This window comes from Pelodiscus sinensis, chromosome 3 (genome assembly GCF_052426305.1).
Source record: "Pelodiscus sinensis isolate ZL-2025 chromosome 3, ASM5242630v1, whole genome shotgun sequence".
Lineage (NCBI taxonomy): Eukaryota > Metazoa > Chordata > Testudines > Trionychidae > Pelodiscus > Pelodiscus sinensis.
In genome coordinates this window covers 6,864,234-6,881,038 of record NC_143054.1, presented here as the reverse complement: position 1 = coordinate 6,881,038, position 16,805 = coordinate 6,864,234, and the positions used below count along the sequence as shown (strand labels likewise).

The window sequence follows — 16,805 nt, the reverse complement described above, 5'->3', positions numbered from 1 at the left end:
CAGTCCCCGGGTTACATGGATCCGACTTACATCGGATCCCTACTTACAAACGGGGTGAGGCAACCCCGCACTAGCTGCTTCCCCCCCAGCAGACCAGGGAGACGCGGAGCAGCTTTTCTCAGCAGACACCTCAGCTTGAGAATAAAGTACTGAGGGAAGTGAGGTGTGGGAGAATAAAACTGAGCTCTGGAGAAATGTTTGGCTAGAGTTTCCCCTACAATATGTACCAGTTCCGACTTACATACAAATTCAACTTAAGAACAAACCTACAGTCCCTATCTTGTACGTAACCCGGGGACTGCCTGTAATTTAAATAAACATGGTCTTATCCTAAGTCAATAACTAATAAAACTACATAAAAATACAGCCCAATATCTGGAAAAAATCATTTTCTCATTTGTATCCTTGCAAAGACCTGAGCACGTGGAGTTGCATTTCCCATCGTGATTGTCTGAAGCAGGGATGTAAAAGAGTAGTCGAATAATCGATTACCCAATAAGCCTATATGCTTATTAGGTAGTCAAGTCGACTACTTGCATTTCCCCCTCTTGCTGCTTCTATATTAGAGGTGGCAGGGTTGGGGGAAAAGTGGTGGGGGGGAGGAAAGCAGGAAGCAGGGCTGAGGGGGAGGAGCAGGAGCCATCTCCATGGGGCAGGGAGGGCATACACAGAGGCAGAGGTGTAGCAGCACTGTGCCTCTGCCTTTGAAATATAGTAAGAGCTGCCTGCGGCTCTTGCTACATTTCAAAGTCCGAGGCACAGCAGGGATAGTGAGCGCCCTCTCCCCTTTATCGACTAATCGATGGAAATTCCATCGACTACTCAATTAGCTGATTAATCAAAATTTAACATCCCTAGTCTGAAGCAGGGCAGGGAAGCCCAAGTCCTTTCTTTAGATTGAAGGCTAGGTTTTGTGGGTGCTCTGTCCACCTGTCTGGATTTCCCTGGCTGCTGCATGTCCCTCTCTGTGGGAATGCAGTGCGTAGAGCCTGTTTCTGAACTCAGGTCTTAGCAGGTGAAATTTCATAGAATCACAGAACATTAGACCTAGAAGGGACCTCAAGAGGTCAGCACATTCAAGCCCCTGCCCTCACGGCAGGACTTTTTTTAAAAGCGCTCCTGACTCTCCTGTGCGACATACTGAAAACAAAAGCCTGGCATTTGGAAACTATTTTGTGTCTGTATCTTCTTCCCCAGTGCGGGGTTCCTTTCCCACTGGATAACCTTATCCTCCTGTGACGTGGCAGTTGACTGCTGCGGCAACTTGTCAGACAGCATGAGCAGCCTCAGGTGGGGATCTAAATAGACCATACGAGCAAGCAGATAGAGGCTCAAAGAGCCTGTTTCTGCACCAAGGTTCTTGATAGCAAATCAAGAGAAGAGAAATATAAGAAATACACGTGCACGTGCTTTTTGTCAGCGCCTAACCATTATTTGTCTGCAGTGCTATGGACAAATGACTGCATTGTAGAAACTAGCAACGGCTTCTAGGTCACTTAGTCATCCCCGTGTCCACTGCAGAATTGTTTGCTACAGTATATTCTCTAATGGGTTTATTAGTTTGCTTAACGGAGGGGCAGTTGCCACTTCCCCTCGGAGACTCATCTATATCTTAATGGCACTCGCTATAGGGAAATTCAGCCAGTGTTTTCTCTCTTTAATTCTTCCCCTCCAAGCTGTGTTCTTGTGTACCACCCTAAATCATTTCTCTTCCTTCATGTCCTCCTTTTAGCTGCTTGGTTGCCAAGCTCTAAATTTCTAACTTGTTCTTCATTGGTTGGTCTTTCTAGCTCCTTGACCAGAATGGAGCAGCAAAGGAGAACTTCCAGTTTGTCCTGGTCTCTCTTTGTAACAGCTCTGGGAATTGAACGGATCTTGGAATATTTCCCATCTCATTCCCATCTGCCATGTCTTGCAATGGCTCTTTCCCTTTGGAAAGATAGCTCCATTGGTTGTCTCTTCCTCTCTTCAGCTGCTATTCACGGAATCCATGTACTTCCCTTCCACCACCACCTTTGCTCAGCTGAACAGAAAACAGCCTGCACCTGACTCAGCTGTAGCCCTTGTGGGCAGCATTCAGGAAAGGGAGTGGTCTGCGCCCTCTTCAGCAGCCTGTCTCTGGTATTCAGGCAGTCATTCTTTGCAGCAGTGGTTGATGTTTGGGGGGGAAGGGGAAGGAGTCGCCTCATTTGTACCTCTGCCAGTACTGAGCTGCTCTGCTATCTTAAAGGCCTGTCCCTATCTGCTGTCCCCTATTGGGCTAGATATTTTGAATGCTGTATATGTGATTATTTATTCCTACCTTTGTCGATCACTGGCACACCTAATTCCAATGTCTCTTACCTCTCAGCATACCATTCTACCCGACCCTTTTTAAATAATAGCCTTGACAAATCATTCCTTCTCGTCCCTGCTGTAGACAGTTCTTGAGTTCATTCAGTTCACCTTCTTTAAGTGGTCTCTGCAGCTTAACGGAATTGATGCACTGCAGTGAACTTGGAAAGGGAACAGTTATTCCTTAATGTTCTCTTGGTTTCTTTTCCAAAGTTTCAGTCTCTTTTTAAATGAGAAAAATTAAGCTCCAACTCTTTGTAATGGGACTTCTTTTTTCTGGCTGGCTGGCTTATGAGTTCACTTGATATGCAGATAGAATTCATTTATGCTGCTTCATCACTTTTTTTTATTCAATAAGTTTCAGAGGGATAGCAGTGCTAGTCTGTTTCAGCAAAAACTGTAAGTCCGGTGGCATTTTAAAAACTAACAGATTTATTTGGACATAAACTTTTGTGGTCTGGAACCCATGTTGTCGTGATGCTTCTGAAAAAGTAGGTTCCAGCTCATGAAAGCTTGTGCCCAAATACATTTGTTAGTCTTTAAGGTGCCACAGGACTCCTGGTTGTTTGTTTTTATTCCAAAGATTCCCAAGTTCTTTACAACTACGCATGTGCAAACTTTGGTGTGGGCTACATTTTACTTCATTGCCTTTCTCCAATGCCTAAAAAACCCAACTCCCATAGAAAAATGCCTGGAGACCCTGAATTCAGTCATCAAAGATTTCCAACATTGATTGCACAGGATCAGTCTCCCCACAATCAAGTTAAAAAAACACACAAAAGGAACGAATTTAAGAATTAACTACAAACTTTGTAAAATCTTATAACGATAAAGCAACATAATAAATAATAATAACATGGCTACTTTATAATCCATGTATATTATCATCCCCACAGTTATATATACATATACATACAAACAATGAGGAGTCCTGTGGTACTTTAGAGACGAACAAACATATGGTAAAAACCCACTTCCTCCTATGAAAGCTCTATTTATAGTCTGCTGGGTCAAAAGGGCTGTCTCTTGCAACATCTACAGCTGGGTGGCAGGAAGAAATCTGTAGTTGGAATCCAGGCAGACTCTTTCTCCTTCTTTGCTGATGCTACTTAGCTAACAATTAAGCAACCATTCTGCTTAAGTATATAGATTAAAAAAAAAAAAAAAAAACCACCCCATTAATAAGAAAAATACAAACTCAGACTAGCAATAGGTTATCTCCTCCTCCCTCATTATCACCTTTGAGAAAAGTTGGTGAATCATACTAGTTGAGGCCAATGGGACTGAAATGTTTGGGCTAAAAGCAAACATCCTTCCAAGTATACAATTAAAATACAAAAGGGAAATGTAATTTTCCATAATTAATCCATTTGAAGGGTTAACATTGCCAAATGCTGGAGAGTTAGAGAAAAACAGCCTGCTTTCTTCTCCTTTGACAGCTCCCAACCCATGCTGGGAACACTGGCCTTTTCGAAAGCAGCTGCCCTGATGACTTGACCTCATGGAGTCTGAGTCTAGCTACAGGGAATCTGCTGAACATGCCCCAAACTACCAACTTGTGCCTGGGAAGTGCACATTGTGCATATGCCTAGCAACAATGACTCACACACAGCTCATTCCTACTCTCCCCCTCCCCGCAGTGCTCTTAAAGAGACCTCTCCATGGTAAATACATGGGCTGCATATATAGAGTACCATGGTAATAAGGTCGTCTGTCCGGTGGCAGGATGTTGGTCAGCCATGCTCTATGGTTAAGGGAAATATTGTCTATGCTTATATTCTTATGCCTTTTGTGCTTTGCAAGGATAAGATGATACCCGAAATCCTTCCCTGAACACAGAAGAACCTGTGTGGCTTTCAGTAGAGGTGGGTTTTTTGAAGAAAGATATTGGGGTTGGTTAAAATTTGGTTGGGGTTGGTTTAAAAAAAATTGTCCCCACAAAATTGTTCATTCTTGCCTCTTATGATTTTTTTATAGAATTGTTTCATTTGTCAAAAACCCAAATGAAAACATTCAAAAACTTTTTTATAAGAAATTTAAAAAAATAAAATCTGCTGTGCAAAATTAAAAAAAAAAAGAAGAAAAATGATTGAGAACTTAGAGGAACATCAACATTTTTGTGAAAAAGTTTTCTCTGGTGCCTTTCTCATTGAAGCACAAAGAACTGCATCGACCCTGTCAGGATTGGGGTTCTGTGCAAATCAGGCCCTGAAACACTTGAAGCTTAAACATATAAATAAATTATCCTTTCTGACAGTATTTCTATTTGAGTTGCCCTGTGAAATGAAAATGAGAGGAGGGAAAGGGGACAGGAATTTATAGCTAGCTCTGTGGTGGAGTGTGTATTGCTCCTGCTCTTGTTTCTTCTATGAGGGTATAAGTCATGGGTTCCCAAATGGGGGGCATGAGGTGACCCAGCCACTCCCCCCATTAGCCCCCCCCCCCGAAAGATCCTGGTCCATCTGGGGCAGACTTCAAAATGGCTGCCTTAAAAGGGCAATACCTGCTCTGCTTTTAGTTTTGCTGCTAATTTTGGCTGCTGTATTTTTTGGCGGGGAAGGGGTGAGGGTTTCTCAAAAAGGGGGCGTGATGCCGAAAAGTTTGGGAACCACTGGTATAAGGGATTTTCCTGTCCTCAAACCATACTGTTGTTCTTCTGATTTGCGGGGTGGGTGAGGCTCTGGTAGGGATAGTGTCAGGGAGTATGCTATGCATTCGTGAGAGGCCCAGATGTAAAAAGTGGAGGCCAAAATTGTGATTCTAGCAGGGCAAGTGTTAGTCTAAGCTTGCTACCCACATTTTGTATTTCAAAACTGCTGTTAAGGTCGAACTGCTGATTATCAGATGCAAAGGTTCTAAGCATCTGTCTGTAGAATAAGATCTACTCCTTTGTTCATGGCTGCGTGTATGGTTGATGCTAGCTTTAGAGGATTTAAAAAATCATTTTAGGTCTTTCTGAAGAAAGGTCAGTCAGCAGACATTATCTCAACTGGATCTCAAAACAGCTATAGACTTGCTGGCTGGCTGGCTGACTTTAGCTACATGTTTACTTTTGAACTGTGGATTTCCTGAGCCAGAAATTATTGGAAGAGCGAAGTTCTTCATTTGCATAACATTGGAGTAATCGGACTTCATCCAGAGATACCAGTGACTGCAGTAGGGGAAGTATCACTTTCTGGCTTCCCGGAGGGCTCCCGAGGAAAGAAGAAACAGCAAAACTGCCACCTTCAAACTTTGAAGGAAAAAAAGAAGCCATAGATTGCTTCTGGTTTCTGGTCTCCAGAGGTACATCTATACTTGCACCCTAGTTCGAACTAGGGATGCAAATATAGGCGACCGAAATTGCTAATGAAGCAGGGATTTAAATATCCCACGCTTCATTAGCATGACCTCGCCGGTGCGTTACTCCACTCATTTTAGTTGCCCTTTTCTGAACCCTTTCCAAGGGCAAGAGAGGCAGCTGCTAGCTGGCTGCTGAGACTTGCTATGCCATGAGTTAAGGTGAAACATTGACGAAAGTGCTCCAGTCACAAGTAGTGGCCCAGGGAACTGTAGCAGTATGGTAAAGAGCAGCATGTGGCTGCTATTCATACGGTTCCTGGCTACAACGTGTGAGCCTAGTTCCCCTTTGCCTGCCATAACCAGAGGAGAGTGGCATAACACTCAGAGAGGGGATTGAAGACCCCTTGAAAAGGGTCAGTGATACTGAACTTTATTGGATCTTGATATACCCCCAGAAGGGGACTTGAACAGTTTGTGACTCAGCTAGAGGACTTGGGGTCAGAGAGAGCAAAGGCGTTGCCTGCAAGGAGGGAGCCCTGGGTGCACAGACTGGACTGGGGCTGTTTAAGGACTTGAGTCTGCTTTGTTTGTGTGTATACACTGTGGCTACGTCTACACTGGCCCCTTTTCCGTAAGGGGCATGTAAATTTCACCTATCGTCGTAGGGAAATCCGCGGGGGATTTAAATATCCCCCGCGGCATTTAAATAAAAATGGCCGCCGCTTTTTTCCGGCTTTTAAAAAAGCCGGAAAAGAGCGTCTAGACTGGCCCCGATCCTCCGGAAAAAGCGCCCTTTTCCGGAGGGTCTTATTCTTACTTTGAAGTAGGAATAAGAGCCTCCGGAAAAGGGCGCTTTTTCCGGAGGATCGGGGCCAGTCTAGACGCTCTTTTCCGGCTTTTTTAAAAGCCGGAAAAAAGCGGCGGCCATTTTTATTTAAATGCCGCGGGGGATATTTAAATCCCCCGCGGATTTCCCTACGACGATAGGTGAAATTTACATGCCCCTTACGGAAAAGGGGCCAGTGTAGACGTAGCCCCAGTGTGGGGCTGGGCTGGAGGGCTGTCACTGAAACCTCCCTGAGAAACTGGTCCCGGGTTACTGCAAGAGATGCAGGTGCACACACAGCCAGGCGGTGCCCCTAAGAGCTGTGCGCCACTCCATTGCAGTTTCATTCCATGTCATGAAGCTGTGTAAGAGTTGTGACAACCATCCTACATAAGCACTAATCTTTTCATAGAATCCTAGGGCTGGAAGAGACCTGAGGAGATCATCGAGTCCAGCCCCCTGCCCAAAGCAAGACCAACCCTAACTGGGTTTGTTTTTCTAGTTTCTACTAGCAGGACGTTTTTACCTTCCTATTCTAACACGTTTATTTTAACTCCAGCAGATTCCTGGCAGTGAGCGGAAGTGTGTATAGAACTCAGAGTTTATCTGAAAATGACACCTGTTAAATAATCTCTCAAACACCTGAAACGGCCATAGTTAAATAGCCATGCTGCCTAAAAATATCACATAGGGTATGTTTTACCTTGAGAAATCATTTTAGTTTCACCTAACATTTGTATTAGAATTTCCGGTATAACAAGCTGCATCGTTTGAATAGAATTAGAATATTTCTTATAATCCTACAATGGGGTAGAGAGAACAGTGTGTTGCCTAAATGATATAAAGCTGGAATTTGAGCAATCTGCCTTGTTTGGCCTTAGTGGTGGCCCAACATGGGCTTCATCCTGGGAATGATTTGATGCTTCCTGTATCAGGCATTAAGCTGGAATACAAATATATCGGCTAGCCTTGTGGTTGGTCGTCCTCTCTTTTTTGGAGGGCTGGTGAATAAACCAAGATTGCATGATTATTAGAATTATTAGAAGAATTCTTACAAAGAATATTTGGTTTATTTGATATGGCTCAGTCAACTGAATTATTAGATTGAGTTGATTAGATTTTGATTTATATATACATTTTATTTTATGTTTTTGATTAGTTATGCATCTAACGCTAGAATCTTGTGTTTGATTCCCCCCCCCTCCCATTCCCAAACATGAGAAGTACCTGAGTACATAAAAGACCATTCTTTCCCCCACCTGGTGGTGGTCGATAAATGTGAACCATAATCATTAGTGTTTTTTGTGGGTGCTGGTGTTGAATGATTTGTGGACCAGGGCAATGACACAGTCACAGTTCACAGGCATTAGTAACACGTAGAGTTTCATGCTCTTTCCTCGGTGATAACGTTATTCCCCTGCATTGCAGCTGTTTTTTCAATGCTCATGAAATGTCCTGGAAAGGACTTGGCCGGAGCTTCCTGAACAGCAGTCTGTGTTCCGATGAGGAGGGCGTGGGGAGAATGACTTCTGGCCCCGCTGCATGCTGGGAAAAGAAAGCCAACGTAGCTATGCCCGTTTTTACAGCTGTTCCTGTGTAGCTGTGTTCCTGCCTGCACGTTGTGTGGCACGCTGCTTCAGTTGCCTGAACATCACCTCCAAGTCTATCGGTCTGTGATGGTTGAAGCCGTGGGGTAGTAGGTGTCAGGACAGCTGAGCTGAACTTGGTGTTGCTTTGGTAACTCACGCCGGTGTGAATTATTAGAATTGATTTCTGTCTTTCCAATAGCAGTTTCCTCACCCACCTTTTGAGTGTCTTCGTGGTGGGTGGGGACCCTGGGGATGTCATTGAGGTGCTTAGAAACCACTGAGACCCCCCTCGTCTCACAGCCTGGGCCCCCTTTCACCTGGTCTTGCTGAGCCACACCCTGCACAGGCAAGGCTACACTTGGCTGCAGATACACAAGGACTCAGCTTAAGGAATTTACTCCATTGCCCAGATGTTCACCCTCTCTGCCCTTTGGAGTACACACCCAAAATGAAATGAAGCTTGCCTTCTTCCTCAAGGTGAAGACAGGCGAGGTTAGAAATTACACAAACTGGGTTATAAACAAGAGAAGTTTATTAACTAAAAGTAGAAGGTAAATTCTGAGTGCTTATAAATGGTGACAAACAGAACAAAGAAGGTCACTTTAGTATATACACAAAACATGCTTGCTATCCTTAGTACATTACAAAAGTTGGCTACAACTAGTATTTCTCACCCTAAATACTGTTCCAAGCAAATTCTTTCACAGGCCAGACAATTCTTTCCAGCCTGGGTCAACAGCTGTTCCCTCCCTTTTTGTCCATTCTTTTGTTCTTGGGTGTTCTTGAGTATCCTTTTGGGTTGGGAAAGCAGCGGTAAGGCCACATCTGAAGGCAATCACTGTTTTCTTCCGCTGCTTAAACTAGCTTTCCCACCCTGTGGAACTTTTCTTTCCCCCACCGCCTGTGGAAAAGGACAGAATTCAAGCTCAGAATCAGATGGCATGGTCACATATCTCTGTAGAGCCCCTGGAGTCATTCTTCACCGGCTGACCAGCATGCTCCACAAAATGAATACACGCATACAAATTAGGGATGTTAAATTGAGATTAAATGACTAATCGAATAGTCAACGCAATTTGCATCAACTATTCGATTAGTCGATAAGGGCGCCTCCGCCTTTGAAGTGTAGCAACAGCCTCAGGGCGGTTGCTACACTTCAAAGGCGAAAGCGCTGTGTGGAGCACGGGGTCAGCAGGGGACGCAAGCAGTCCAGCAGCCGTGCTGTAGTTCAAATCCTATCTCTAGTCTATGGCAGCTGACTCAGGCTCACAGGGCTCCAGCTAAGGGGCTATTTAATTCAGCTGTAGATGTTTGGGCTCAAGCGGGAACTTGGACTCCAGGACCCTGTGAGTTGGGAGGACCCCAGAACTCAGAGTGCAGCCTAAGCCTGAACATTTACACCACATTTAACCCCCCCCCTTAGTCCAAGTGCTGAGAGCCCCAGTCCGTTGCCACAGGCAGTGGTGAGTTTCTTTAATTGCCGTGTTGACGCACTTGTAGATCTTGGAGTTATCATGGACAGTTCTCTGAAAACTTCCACACAGTGTGCAGTGGCAGTCAAAAAGGCAAATAGGATGCTAGGAATTATTAAGAAAGGGATAGAAAATAAGACACAGAATATCTTACTGCCCCTGTATAAAACTATGGGACGCCCACATCTTGAATACTGTGTACAGATGTGTTCTCCTCACCTCAAAAAAGATATTTTGGCCTTGGAAAGGGTTCAGAAAAGGGCAACTAAAATGATTAAGGGTTTGGAATGGGTCCCATATGAGGAGAGGTTAAAGCAACTGGGACTTTTCAGTTTAGAAAAGAGGAGACTGAGGGGGGATATGATAGAGGTCTATAAAATCATGAGTGGTATGGAGAGGGCCGATAAAGAAAAGTTATTTATTAGTTCCCTAAATAGAAGAACTAGAGGACACCAAATGAAATTAATGGGTAGCAGGTTTAAAACTAATAAAAGAAAGTTCTTCTTCACACAGCGTGTAGTCAACCTGTGGAACTCCTTGCCAGAGGAGGTTGTGAAGGCTAAGACTATAATAGAGTTTAAAGAGAAGGTAGATAATTTCATGGAGGTTAGGTCCATAAAAGGCTATTAGCCAGGGGATAAAATGGTGTCCTTGGCCTCTGTTTGTCAGAGGCTGGAGAGGGATGGCAGGAGACAAATCACTTGATCACTGTCTTCTGTCCACCCTCTCTGGGGCACCTGGTGCTGGCCACTGTCGGTAGACAGGATACTGGGCTAGATGGACCTTTGGTCTGACCCAGTACGGCCGTTCTTATGTTCTTATGTAAAGACTAGCTATGGGAAAGGCTCTGTTGACCCCTTGCGATTCTGAAATAAGAGGAAACATTAAAAGTGGCGATAACATGTCATGCCCCTCCTGAAAAGAGCCAGCTTCCTCGCCGTGCAGCTCTCTTCTCCCCTTCCCTCCGAAGCCTGCGGTCTCCTTTCATGTTGGGTCAAACCGAGATTCTAGACTCTTCTGAACAGGGAGCACCTTGTACAGCTAGGTCACGTGAAGACGTGTTTCTGTGAGTGGTTTACTGGGCTGGGATCCAGGAGACCCAGGTTCTAGTCCTGGGCCATGTCCCTCTCTGTGCCTCTGTTCACTTTCTTATCTTTTGACTTGTCTGTTTAGGTCGGGGTCTCCAACCTTTTTAAGCACAAGCTCACTTTTTGAATTTAAGGGCAATCCGGGATCTACCTCAGACTCCAATATCCTTGCCACCCCACCTCCTCCCCAATCCCTTCTCAGAGGCCCCACCCTGCTCGCTCCATCTTCTCTCCTCATCCTCACTCGCTTTCACCAGGCTGGGGCAGGGGGTTGAGGTGCAGGCTCTGGTAGGGAGGCAGTTGGGGTCCAGGAGGCGGTTCAGGGTGCAGGCTCTGGGGGGCTGCGGGTGTTAGAGAGGGTTCAGGATGCAGGCTCTGGGAGGCTGTGGGTGTTAGAGGGGGTTCAGGTTGTTGGAGGGAGGGGGTTAGGATGCAGGAGAGGGTTCGGGATTGGGGCAGGTGGTTGGGGGCTCAGGAAGGTGTTCAGGGCTGGGGCAGGATTTCAGGATGTGGGCTCTGGCTGTGTGCCGCTTACCTCTGGCAGCTCCTTAGCAGTAGCGCAGTGGGGCTACGGCAGGCTCAACCCCGTCCTGCCCTGCGCCACTCCCGAAAGCGGCCAGCATGTCCAGCCGTGGCTCTTCGGGGGAGGGGCAGGTGATTTTGTGCACTGCATCCACATCTGCTGGCAGTGTCCCGACACCTCCTATTGGCCATGTTTCTCCTTCCCTGGCCAATGGGAGCACAGGGGCGGTGCCTGTGTGGAGTGGAGCAGTGTGTGGAGACCTCCTGCCCTGCCTCCCAGAGGGATGTGCCAGCCACTTCCAGGAGCAGTGCAGGGCCAGGACTGGGGATTCTGCCTTAGCCCTGCTGCACTGCCAGACTGTTAGCAGCCAATATTCTGATATGGCTGCAGGAGCTCCCAGGAAATCGATCCCGATCCCAGGAAACTTTCGGCCCGTGTTCTGCTCATGGATGGAAAACGTTAGAGGGAATGCATTTTGTTCTGTGCACCAATATCAAGGTAATGTTCACTGCTAAAAGGTTTAAATGTAAGGATAAGAGAGGAATAAAAAGTATGAAATGCACAGACCCAGTCAAAAGTCTGAAATAGCACACTTTGAAAGAAGTCACACCACCACAAGAATGTGTTGCGTCAGGAGATGAGCGTGACAGACACACGCACACAATGTGTGAGCTTGACAGAGATTCACATCGCCCTTTTAAGTATGCAGGGCGCGCTCAACATAGGAGCAGCTGCCAGCAAGCTCCCTCCATCCTAAGCCCTGTCATGTCCCCTTGCTCTGTGGAGGTGGGGTACAGGGACGAGGACACCCTGACATCAGCGCCTCCCTCCTCCACCTTCCCCACCTTGCACAGGAAGCCTGAGGCTCCCCACAGGTGGGCGGGGGGGGGGGGGAAGGGGGAAGGAGCTCAGAGACAGAGGGCAGGAAAAGCATGGCTGTGGGGGTAGGGCCAGCATTTGATAGTCAACCAGTCACGATCGCTTGTCAGAGGCTCCATGATCTACCTGTAGTTCTAGATCTACTGCTTGGTGACCATTGGTTTAGGTTCTAATCTAAGCTAACCCAGGTCAGGAGTAACTCTTACCATGCATTTATACTGCCCCATCTTAGTTGGATTGTTCTGTTATATTTATAGTTTTGGCCACCCCTAAAAATATATGGCTTCATCTTCTTTCTTTGAAGGACTATACCACAGTCTGTGGCTCTAACTTTTTGGACATACTTTTTAATAACGCCAGTTTAGGTGTTCCCTTTCCAAGTTTCATGCAGTTATTCCTGTCATTCCCCCATATTCGGTTCTCCGCTTGCTGTTTACTGTTCAAATATTTATATCCTCTTATCACATCTCCTCCCCCTCGGCCTTAGTCATTGCTTAATGTGCTTTTTTTTTTTAAAAGTGTTTTGATCAAAAGAATGTAAAAATGTAGGTCTCGCTGCAGCAAGCTGAGACCAGTGGCTAGAAATGGTTTGCCGTGCAAAAGATCTGGAGGATCAGTCTAGACATAAACTAATAGTCTTCATCAGCATGTATAGCATCAAAAGAAATGGGCTACTTTGGTGCAATTATCAGAATAATGTTGAAATCAGATCAAATAGTATTTTATGTCTCCATTTCCAAACTGTACTTTTGAAATCAAAGGATTATTTTCTTTTTTAGAAATAAATGTGAGGGCCATGAGAGGATTTCAGAGCAGGGAAAATTCTGCTGCTTTGTTTCTCTGAACAAATGAGGGGGCGTTGGTTGATCTCTGTTTAGTACTTTGTCCATTTTAACTTGTTTGTAATCAGCTTTTAACATTCTATGTCTTAAGTCTGCAACCTCTTAAAAGGGATCTCTCCAGAGAGATCCAGAATTGGCACTGGAATTTGTTTTGAGGTGCTTGGTTAGGGCTTATACTATGGCTGATTAACGTACATTGTTTTTACAGAGCTGGATGCACCTAGCAGAGTGCTCAGATAAAAATGTTTTGGAGAGAACAATACGTTCTCCCTGGTGCACTCCAATTAATTTAATCATCACTTAAACATCTGTATAAATGATTGCAGTCTTTAAGCAAAATTCAACCCCGTGGCAAAGCCAGATCCACATGGAAAGCAAAATATAGAAATAAAGGCTCTTTAACACAAGACACTTTTTAATTTTTAAAGACCACTGTCCAAGATCATTTCCTCTTCATTTACATTATGATTCAATTGACAGTTGAGAGAGGTCTGAGGCAAATAGCATGAAGTTTAATAAGGACAAATGCAAAATACTCCACGTAGGAAGGAACAATCCATTTCACACTTACAAAATTGGAAGTGACTGTCTCAAAAGGAGTACTACAGAAAGGAATATAGGGACCACAAGCTAAATATGAGTCAGCAGTTTGACACTTGCAAAAAAAGCAAACGTGATTCTGGGATGCATTAAGAGGAGTGTTGTGAGAAAGACGTAAGAGGTAATTCTTTTGCTCTGCTCTTCACTGGTTAGGCTTCAAATTGGGTGTTGTGTCCAGTTCTGGGCACCACATTTAAAGAAAGATGTAGAGAAATTGGAGAGGGCCCAGAAAAGAGCAACAAAAATAGTTAGAAGTCTAGAAAACATTACCTATGAGGGGAGACTGAAAGAACTGGATAGTGTAATAAGGGTGTAGTTTAGAAAAGAGAAGATTGAGAGGAGACACAATGGCAGCTTTCAAGTACAGGCAGTCCCCGGGTTGCGTACAAGATAGGGACTGTAGGTTTGTTCTTAAGTTGAATCTGTATGTAAGTCGGAACTGGCGTCCAGATTCAGCCGCTGCTGAAACTGACCGCCAGTTCTGACTTACATACAGAATCAACTTAAGAACCCCAGGCGTCCCCAAGTCAGCTGCTGCTGAAACTGATCAGCAGCTGATTCCAGGAAGCCAAGGGCAGAGCAACTCTGCCTCGGGCTTCCTGTAGTCAGCGCTGGTCAGTTTCAGCAGAAGCTGACTTGGGGACGCCTGGGGCAGAGCAGCTGGGGTGCTGCTGGGTTGCTCCAGTAGCGCCGCTCCTCGGTGCTACTGGACCAACCCAGCAGCACCCCAGCTGCTCTGCCCCAGGCGTCCTGATTCAGCCACTGCTGAAACTGACCAGCAGCGGCTGAATCAGGACCTGGGGCAGAGCAGCTGGGGTGCTGCCGGGTTGGTCCAGTAGTGCCCAGAGCGGTGCTGCAGGACCAATCGGCAGCGCCCCAGCTGCTCTGCCCCAGGGTCCAAAACAAAAGCCTGGTCTGCTGGGGGGGGGGGCACACTAGTTGTGCCCCCCCCCCAGCAGACCAGGGACACGGGGAGCAGAGCCGCAGCGGCAGCGGGGCCCCGCGCCTCTGAGACTTTGCTCTGGCAAAGTCTCAGAGGCGCGGGACCCCGCCGTGGCTGCAGCTTCAGTCCCGGTGCCTGTGGTCTGCTGGGGACGGTCCCCAGCAGACCACAGGCACCGGGACTGAAGTGGCAGCAGCGGAGGGTTCCCGCGCTTCTGAGGCTTTGCTCTGGCAAAGCCTCAGAAGCGCGGGAACCTGCCCGGTGCCCCTGGTCTGCTGGAGACGGTCTCCAGCAGACCAGGGGCACCGGAGCAGCTTACGAACGGGGCTTTCTCGCCCCGGAGCTCGCAGGTAGCAATCCGCCACCTCGACCTCCGGGGAGAGAAAGCCCCGTTCGTAAGTGCTGATCCGACATAAGTCGGATCCGCGTAAGTCAGGGACTTCCTGTACCTAAAAGAGTGTTACAAGGAGGAGGGAGGAAAAATTGTTCTCCTTGAGCTCCGATAATAGGACAAGAAGCAATGGGTTTAAATTGTAATAAGGGTGGTTTAGGTTGACTATTAATAAAAACTTCCTGGCATTTTGGTTAAACACTGGAATAAATTGCTTAAAGAGGTTGTGGGATCTCCATCATTGGAGATATTTAAGAGCAAGTTAGATAAACATCTGTCAGGGATGATTTAGATCTGTGATGTCCAACGAGCTAGCCACATGAGGCTGTTTGGCCAGTTGATTATGGCTAGTTGGCTTTACATTATATTATTTACATTTTCAGAATAATGTGGCTAGCTTGCTATAGCAGCTTCAGAACTGGTTGGACATTAGGGATTTAGACGGTGCTTGGTCCTGCCATGAGGGCAGGAGACTGGACTTGATGACCTCTCGAGGCTCCTTCCAGTTCTATGATTCTGTGGTAGATTCTATGACCAGTTTCTTAACCGAGAGAATTTTCTTGCTTGCATGACACTGCCATTTCTCACAGGATATGGGACTCTTGAAATCAACAGGGAGATCCTTTTGGTGGTGGAATGTTTTGTTCACGGGAGGCAGGTGGTCAAGGGAGAAGTGGCAGAGCGTTTACCGAACTCTCCTTTTAAAGAAAATGGAGTTAGCTGTCCTATATTAATCGAATACCGAGACAGTGGCTCTTGTGCACCAGTAGACGTTGGCACTCACAAATATAGTGCATGAGACTGGAGTTTTTTGGTTTAAAATGCTTTGTTTCCAAGGAGTCTAGAGACTACAAATGCACTGCAATTAAATAAGCCTTTTTTGTGTGTTTTAGCTGTCCCCCTTGGTCGTCAGTGGGAGCGTGTTGAGATCTGAGCAAAAGGCAGTTGTGAAGGAGGCTGAAAAGTGCCCGAAGTAAACTTTCTCACTGGCGATCACACTACCTGACAGGCTGGAAGCTGGATTCAGGTTGCAGAAACCTGATTTTAAGGTAAGGCATTTACTGTGGATTCACTCGAGCATTACTCTGTATCGTAGCATCCGTGCATGCGACTGCCTAGTCAGTCTGAAATGTGCTTTCTCAAACTGTCCCATGGCCTTGGTCCAGAAGAAATTACACAGTTGTCATCTTATATTCTGGTGTTTTCCAGTGTGCATGGGGCAAAACACATCTCCGTTGTTCCTTCGCGTACCTGCTAAAGAGCCCCTTTTCCAATGGAACCTTGGCACTTATCAGATGTCTGTGACGTGGTACCTCTAATGGAATAGAGCAGGCTGCTGCCAGGCACTGAAATACCTGGGCGCTGGACACATTAAAAGACCTTGAAAGGGGTAAACGTATCCAGGGAGCCCTTACAGCTCTTCTGTCTTGCTGAGTTTGTTTCTGCTGGGTCTGAGAGTTACGGAAGCGTCCTCTATTCCTCGGAAAGATCTTTATTCGGGTAGGCGGGTATAGAGCTCATGCTGTTCCAGAACTGCTGTTGGGGCCTCCCCGGAACAGATCAGGCCAGCTCCCTGAGGAGGTCTGGTTTGAGACCCCGATGGAGAATTCTAGCAGAGGACTGCAATTTTAATTGCTCCAGCTATGCCAGGGGTGGGGAAATCTTTTTTGGGTTGGGGGCTGCTGACTCAGAGAAAAATCAGTCAGGGCTGCACACAAGTAAGTACCAACACAAAAACCCCAAAAGAACAAAAACACCCAACCCTCACTGATGTGGTCCCCGATTGAGAAGCAGAAAGACATGCCCCTCACACACCAGACCCTAGTGGGGCCCAGCCTAGTAGATTATGTGCTCCAGCCTCAGGGTGGGGCAGTGGGTGGGTCTGGAGTGCCAGCACAGGCTTCCCGATGCTGGGGGGGAGGGCCCCAAGCCTCGAGGACCAGCTCTCCCTGAGCTATGCCCTTCACCCTTCTGCAGATATGGTTAGTTCTCATGTCTACAGTTTTCTGCCTCTTATAAAAAAACACTCTGCCTTT

The 16,805-nt window shown here is 46.4% G+C and overlaps 1 protein-coding gene across 4 annotated transcripts in view; it reads left to right on the top strand.

The window, feature by feature from the left end:
* The window catches only part of EXTL3 (exostosin like glycosyltransferase 3), a 221,695-nt gene that overhangs the window by 91,195 nt on the left and 113,695 nt on the right, over positions 1-16,805 (top strand). For all 4 annotated transcript variants that reach the window (XM_075923258.2, XM_075923261.2, XM_075923259.2 and 1 more), the window contains one exon: positions 15,663-15,818. The gene's annotated coding sequence lies outside the window, so the exon portion shown is untranslated. The remainder of the gene's footprint in view (positions 1-15,662; positions 15,819-16,805) is intronic.